The sequence below is a fragment of the Lathyrus oleraceus genome, chromosome 5 (genome assembly GCF_024323335.1).
Source record: "Lathyrus oleraceus cultivar Zhongwan6 chromosome 5, CAAS_Psat_ZW6_1.0, whole genome shotgun sequence".
In the NCBI taxonomy this organism is placed as follows: Eukaryota; Viridiplantae; Streptophyta; class Magnoliopsida; order Fabales; family Fabaceae; genus Lathyrus; species Lathyrus oleraceus.
The window spans coordinates 216,315,231-216,323,343 of NC_066583.1; the positions used below are offsets into that span (position 1 = coordinate 216,315,231).

The following is an 8,113-nucleotide window of genomic DNA, read 5'->3' on the forward strand; positions in this document are numbered from 1 at the left end:
CATTCTCAATATTACATAGACTAATCTCTCGAATTCGGTTAGATTGCAATAGATAATAAAATTTCCTTTCAAGAAAATTTAACATTATTGCATATTCAAACTTAAATTCAAGCTTAAAACCTCTTATTAAGTTAGAACAAATCATTTATCATCTTATTCAATATTTTTAAATTTTATAATTTTGTCAAAAGGAAGATCCGAAGATGTGAAGTTTTAATAATTATAATTATTAATTATTATGATTATTACAAACTCAAAAAGAAAAGATTGTTCATAAGTACAATATTGTTAAATCGACTAAAGGAATATTTTAATTCTATTTAATATCAACCATAATGTATTCAGCTAATGCTATTCGTTCAAAATATGTATCATAACAATGCGCTTTTTTTAATGCTATATATGCCATATCCCAAACAACAATTACTCACACCCCAAATCTTATTTCTTCCTTTTATTTCTTAGTAACATCCCATGATTTAATTTTCTTCTTTGTGCAGTTAAGATGGCGACAGTTGATGAGATCCGCCAAGCACAGAGAGTTGGAAGCACTGCCACTGTGTTAGCAATGGGCACTGCTAATCCTTCAAATTGTGTGTATCTGAGCACATATCCGGATGTCTTCTTCCACCTCACGAACAGTGAACATAAGACGAAGCTTAAAGAAAAATTTCAGCGCATATGTAACATGTCTACAATATATTTTGAGTTTATTTTTAATATACATTGTCAACGTTTTTTATCTATTTTTATATGGTTTTTTTCAGGTGAGAAAACTAAGATTAAGAAGCGATACATGCATTTGACCGGAGATATTTTGAAGAAGAATCCAAAGTTTTGTGAGTTTAGGACACCTACATTGGATGCCAAACTAGATATCCTAATTGTGGAAATACCAAAGTTAGGAAAAGAAGCTGCAACAAAGGCTATCAAAGAATGGGGTCAACCTAAGTCCAAGATTACTTATCTCATCTTTTGCACTTCAGCTGGTGTGGATATGCCTGGTGCGGACTTTCAGCTCACAAACCTTGTAGGCCTAAGCCAAGATGTAAAGCGTTATATGATGTACCAACAAGGTTGTTAGCTGGTGCAATGAGACTTTGTTTAGCTAAAGAGTTGGCTGAGAACAACAAAGATTCTCGTGTGTTGTTGGTTTGTGCGGAGATGAGGATATTAGCTTTCTCTGGACCTAGTGAAACTCATATTGATGGTCTTGTGGGACAAGCATTGTTTGGAGATGGTGCGGCAGCTGTGATTATTGGTTCAGACCCATTGCCAAAAGTTGAAAACCCTTTGTTTGAATTGGTTTGGATTGCACAAACCATCCTTCCCGATAGCGGAAGATATATTAAAGGTGACATTCGAGAAGTAGGAATGATATTATATCTCAACCAAGATCTTCCTAACCTTGTTTCAAAACACATTGAAAAAGCTCTTGTTAACGCCTTTCAACCATTGAATATTTCGGATTACAATTCCATTTTTTGGATTTCACACCCAGGCGGACGAGCCATTCTTGACAAAATTGAAGCAAAATTTGATTTAAAACCAGAAAAATTGCAAGCTAGTAGACATGTACTAAGCGAATATGGTAACATGACAGGTGAGACTGTATTACTCGTCATGGATGAGATGAGGAGGAGGTCAAAAGATGAAGGACATGGCATAACAGGGGAAGGACTTGAATGGGGTGTACTTCTCGGTTTGGGACCAGGAATTACTCTCGACACTATTTTGCTTCGTAGTGTCGCCATTTAAATCCCCATATGTTACTAAGAAAACAAGTTTTAATTTTTTATGCTCTTTTTTCTTTTTTATCAAAACGTGAATGTTATCTCTATGTATTTTCACTAAGTTGTTGATCATTCTTCAAATTCACATGTTTCATCTATCTATAATTAATTATGATTATCAGTGTTTTATGTAAGTTTTTGATGTTGTATTATCTAATAAAATCTTTGTTTACATTTGTCTAATAAAATATTTATTTACATTTGTCTTATAAAATATCGATAAAAAATGTAGAATTTTTTACATAAATAACCCACTTTTTCAAGGAAATTCCCAAAATACCCCTGGTTTCAAAAAAATCCCAAACTACCCCACTTTTAGGAGGAGTCGTTAATTGAATTGGAGACACCTCTTAAAAATTGAATGGAGGCGCCAATTCAATTGGAGACTCCTCCTAAAATGCATTTTTTTGGTAAATGGTATACGAGATAGATAAATTTAATATAGGACCAATTGATATTAATAAAATTTTCCGTTTACACAAAGAAACCTAATGGTTATGACCGGGATCACCTAACCGACCTCCGGTCCCATATCCTCTAGCTACCCTAACCCGTGGCCCTAACCCACGTTGATGATTCGGTACCGGTGTTTGAGCATCTGAGGGGCCAGGAGCGTCACTATCAACTACAGGAGAAGGTCTGTTGAGGTAGTCAGACAAGTCGGCATAATCTTCAGTATGCATCGATGGTGTACCGCCGTAGCTAAGCTCATGACCCATGCCAAAGAAGTTGGGATGTGGTTGACTCATCGATGGGCGACCGAGACGGTTGAAGGGAGACATGGGTGTGAACGATGCGTCGAGGAAAGGTTGGAAAGGTTGTTGGGGTGTTTGGTAGAGATAGGGTTGTTGGATGTTTTGGTTTTGTGAGGTTTGGGCTTCTTGGCTACGGTAGAAGGAGAGACGGTTGGTGTTGAATGATCATTGGGTGTTCTGGCTTAAGAGACTTTGGTAGGGTGATGGGGTGGGTGCGAAGCGATGTTGAGTCTCAGGTTGATGGTCAAGTTGTTGGTGGTGGTATGGGGTATGCTCTTGGTATTGGGGTTGGGTGTATGGAATGTTTTGGTTGTATGTTTGTGTGTTGGTTGAATGGAACATTTGACGGACAGGGGGTTGTGTGTATTCGGTCTGACACTGTTGTTGGGGGTTTGATGTTGAGGTGTCAGGTGTGTAAGTCATCTGGCGTGGGTCGTACAAGTACATATCCTCGGCGATGAACTGGAAACCAACTGATCTGTACCAAGCCATATAAGTACGACTTGGTTTTTCTTCAGTTGGCATGACTGCGTCAGTTAACACATGGTCATGACGGTGCTTCCATTTACGACACTCCGATCTTGCGAAGCTTTGCCATGGATTGAAGTTCCATTGGTCGTTAACTTTGTGCAGATGCCATTCTCCTAGGCTAGCTGGGGGGATCTGGGATATTTTGGGGCATACCGAACTGCAGCTTCACACGATCACTGTTGTGCATCTCCACAGTTGTGAACCATATTATCGGTGTGCATGCAGACCATACAGCCGCGTCTTCAGCGTTGACTTGATGGTCATGATCCAAATTAAGGTATGGACGTCAAATAAACTGAAATGTAAAAGAAGATTGGATTATAGTCAAGGTAGAAGAAGTTAACAAAATATAACGAAATAATTAAGTTATTTTCCTTACACTGTCGGTCGAAGGTGATCCAACAGGTTGCGATACTGAGTAATACAGTGTCTTGGACATCTGTTGTAACTCATACCACGTGCAGACCATCTACACGAAAAAGTCAAAAAATATTAGTTAGAGGTAATAATCTTTAAAGAAGTAAGTAAAGATATAGCAATTTAAACAACTTACTTTTGTGCATATGGAAATGTGAAAGGGTTGTTGTTGACGGGTGCTAGGGACGGTAGTCTTGACCAACCCCATGCTTGTAGCAAAACAGCACATCCAGAAAATGTAGATGTGTCTTTGTGTGAGTTTTTGCACAAGGAGCTATAGAGATAGGCTAGACAAGCAGATCCCCAACTGTAACTTCATATTCTATCTACATGTCTAAGTAAAGGTAAATACATAATATGCATGCTAGAACCACTACCTTCGGGAAATGAAACCGAGCCAATTAACAACATAATGTAACACCTAGTTTTTATTATTCGAGCATCTTTGGTAGAATGCTCATCTAAGTATAAACTATTATAGTACGACTTAAGGCGTGAAAGTAGTATACCTTGACCTCTTGCGTTATCATCTAACAAATCAGTCTCCAAGAGATCCATGCAAATTGAATTCGCATAGTTGGTTTTACCATTAATAGCCTTACCTTCAATGGGTAGTCCCAAAAGCATATAGACATCTTCTAACGTCACGGTACACTTTCCGGTTGAGAACCAAAATGTGTGTGTCTCTGGTTTCCATCTTTCGCATAAAGCTATAATGAATTTGTTATCTACGGGCCAAGACAAAATCTTGCTTATATGACCAAAACCGGCGAGTTCAACATAAGGTTGAATCATCGGGTCCATATGGACATATTCGTGGACCCGAGTTCGGAACCTTGATACATCCTATAAAAGAAAGAACAAAAAACTTGACTAAGTTGGTATGTTAAAATAAAAGGGGGTTGGTGAAGATGAAAGATAAAAAGTTAACAAAAGAAAAAACTTACATATGTTGCGATGTTTGCAACCGTTCCTCTATGTGATTCGCCCATTGTGAGGATAGACATTTTGTCGGGGGGTTGGTGTAGATGAAACTACAAGAAGTTGTTGCAGATAAAATTATAGAAGGAGTATTGTATAAGAAGTAGTGAGAGTGATGGTGTGGAAGAAGTGTTGATGGAGTGGATGTATTTATAGGCAAATGGATGGGAGCATGAAAAGTTGTGCTTGCATGGTGTCTCCACTTGAATTGGCGACCATGTACAACCTTTAAGAGGGGTCGCCATTCAAATTGGCGCCTCCATAGGGACATGCATGCAAGACCTAGGTCTGATTGCTTGGTTTCGAGGTCTGAATGCATGCTTTGACAAGGTGTCTCCACTTGAATTGGCGCCCATGTGCAAGGAATGAGTGGGGGCGCCAATTCATTTGGAGTGTGTGTCTGCATGTCTGACACGTGGTTGTCCTCTCTCTTGCATTCTGAACATGTCACTTCTTAGTAGCTTGCGTGGTTGACACATCATTTCGAAGTAGCTTGCATGTGCGACACGTCACTTCGAACTAGCTAGCATGTGAGACATTTCACTCCTCTATTTAAGTGTCTTACTATCAACATCCAAGACACTTCACTCACATTCATCTGCAGTAAGAAAATAGTTTTCATCTGCATAATGTCATCTTCATCATTATATAGTGTCAACGTTCACTGCAACGGTGAAACATACGAGTCTGAGCTATATGATTTTTGTTTTCGAAACACCGATACCATTAGACTCACGATCAAGAGAAATGCAACCTTCTTGCATTTGAAAAAAAGAATACAATCCTGTATAGGATCGGGTATTGTGTCAAAGATCACATATTAAAATCCAATATTTTTTGAGAATAGTCAATGCAAGTATTTCCCCCTTAAGGTACGGAACGATGAAGATGTTAAATACATGTTTGTTAGTCATGAACATTCAGGCTGCAACTGTATTGAGTTGTACATTACTCTTCAACCATGTATACCATCTCAGCAGTCTCAACTAACCAGTCAGGATGAATCTGGTGAATTTGATCCATAATGGTTAGATGATGTCAACCCAGAAGCAGAAGCAGAAGTGGACGCCGATGATGAAGAAGAAGAGGAGACCTAGATATAGGTTGATCACATGCTGAACAACGACGATGAAGATGATGATCAACCACTACCAATACCTCCTAGTCATGTCTACAACCCGCCTTAACATATGACAAATATGGATCTGCACGACGATGAAACATCCAACAGTGTTTTCTATAATCCGTATCCGAGATCAGAAGACGAATTAAAGGTGGGAGACCTGTTTCGTACCAAAGAAGAATGTGTTATGGCTATCAAAAAATTCCATATGAACAACTATGCTGATTTTACAATGAAACACATTGATTCTAGAAGGTATGTTATCGAATGTCGTAACATGCTTTGTAAGTTTCGTTTGGCTGCGTCTTACAAGAAGAAAAACGACTCTTGTGAGATCGCTTCAATAGACCCACCTCACAGTTGCATTGCAACTAACGTTGAACAAGATCACTGTAAACTAAGCGCAGCGTTGATATTTCAAGACATTCTGCCGTTGGTTAATAAAGACCCATCAGTGAAGGTGAGTATAATTATATCCCATATCAGAACAACATATAATTATACTTCATCTTACAAGAAAGCCTGGATTGCAAGGACAAAGACTGTTGAACAAGTTTTCGGCAACTGGGAGGATTCATACAAGGAATTGCCACGGTTTTTATGGGCACTAAAAACATATGTCCCAAGAACTGTGGCAATTATGGAGACATTGCCAGCGATGATGCCAGACGGAACCTGTGTTATAGGTAATAGAATCTTTCACCGTCTCTTTTGGGCATTTGACCCGTGCATCAAAGGTTTCGCATTCTGCAAACCTATTATTCAAGTTGATGACACTTGGTTATACAGAAAATACAAGGGTACTTTGCTCATGGAGGTTGCACAAGACGACAACAACAATGTCTTTCCCATTGCCTTTGTGTCATACGGTGAACTGACTTGGGGTATTTTGCTTTTAATCGCAATGTCGCGGATAGCAAGAGTCGCCACCGACTTTTCTTTTATCCAATAAGGAAAGGTGGAAAAGAACAGGAAAGACCTCAATAGATTTTGGGTTCGGGAGGTACATTATACAAAGGGAAGGTGTTAGCACCCTTTGTATCCATGGTTATCCATGGGCTCTTAATTACTGGATCACTTATATTTTTGTCTGAAAAGTGTTCGTGAATTGTTTTAAAAAATGTTTCGAAAAGAGAGTTTAACTTTGTAATGATTCTCATATGAATGTATACAAAGTATTTATCTTGGTTGATTTTGAAAACGGTTTAGAAAAATGTAACTTGGTAATGATTCTAGTATGAATGTATACCAAGTGGTGATTTTCTAGGATTTGCAAAGTGTGAGGGGTGGGAAATGTTTTAGGTTATGATCCCGCAATTGAGAGTTATACCTTCCTAAGGTCGTTATGAACGTTTCCTATCCTTATGAGGGTAAAACTGTCCTTACTATTGAGAAGTAAGTAATTTTACCCTTTGGATGTTTAAGGGTCATCGTAGGGTCATCGATAGGTCATTGAAGGCAACAGTTGTAAGGATACCTTAGCATTCGAAGGGACGATCATCATTTAACCGTAGGCTACACCGAAGGGTCATCGAGGGACGAAATCATATATTCGAAGGCAACATCCGAGGGGCTATGATTTATTTTATGATGATTTAATCGAAGGGCCATTGCTAAGTGTATCCCCACATTCGCGGGACATGACCGTTATACCGTAATACCGTAGGGCAACAAAGAGAGGTCCAAGATCACTTATTTAAAGGCAATATTTTAAAGCCAATTAGGTAATTAGGACGAGCCTCCATATTAAAATCAATACATTAAAATTAATACATTAAAATTAATACATTAAAATTAACACATTAAAATTAATTAAGTAATTTAGGGTGAGTCTCCACAAGGGTATCCCACAAATAAAGTGGAAGACCTAACGGCAATCTTTTCCTGGGACATGTGAACCTTGGCAAAATTCAGCAAACGGGTTAGAATACCAAATCGGGGTGTAATCGAAGATTACACCGCAAAAGAAAATACAACAGCATGAATGTCAGGCAAAACAGTGCATAATTAACATAGAATAGATCAGATACGCATAGGACATAACAAACAAAATATTAGCGACTGTCCCGTTCGCCTCTGCCTCGCCTAGCGAGGGCCTAGCGAATACTCGCTACATGCTCGCTTAGCGATGTGCTAGCGAGCGGCTGCGGGTTTTGAATTTCAGAACAGTATGACTTCAACCTGCGGCATGGCTTATGGCATCCAACACATAATTATACGGTTCAGCATTCACAATATTCAGGCACACTTAAATTCACATGCAAAACCTCAAATATGTTTATGAATTCAATTATAATATCACATGCAAGTTAAGAACATAAAGCGGTATCACATGCAAATTAAGAAAATAAAGCGATAATAGTAATGCAAACCTGTTTGCAATCGAATTGCAACCTTGAATTGGCGAGCCGGATTGAGTTGGACGGTGGTAGCTTCGGAGCGGAGGAGCGGCCTTCAGGGTTTCTAAAGTAGCCTCCAGGGTTTTTGTGCCAGGGTTTTCGTCTGTCTCCCTC

The 8,113-nt window shown here is 38.9% G+C and overlaps 1 pseudogene; it reads left to right on the plus strand.

Moving 5' to 3' along the window:
• Window positions 1-331: 331 nt before the first annotated feature.
• Window positions 332-1,806, plus strand: LOC127083031 (chalcone synthase 1B-like; annotated as a pseudogene).
• The last annotated feature ends 6,307 nt before the right edge of the window (window positions 1,807-8,113 follow it).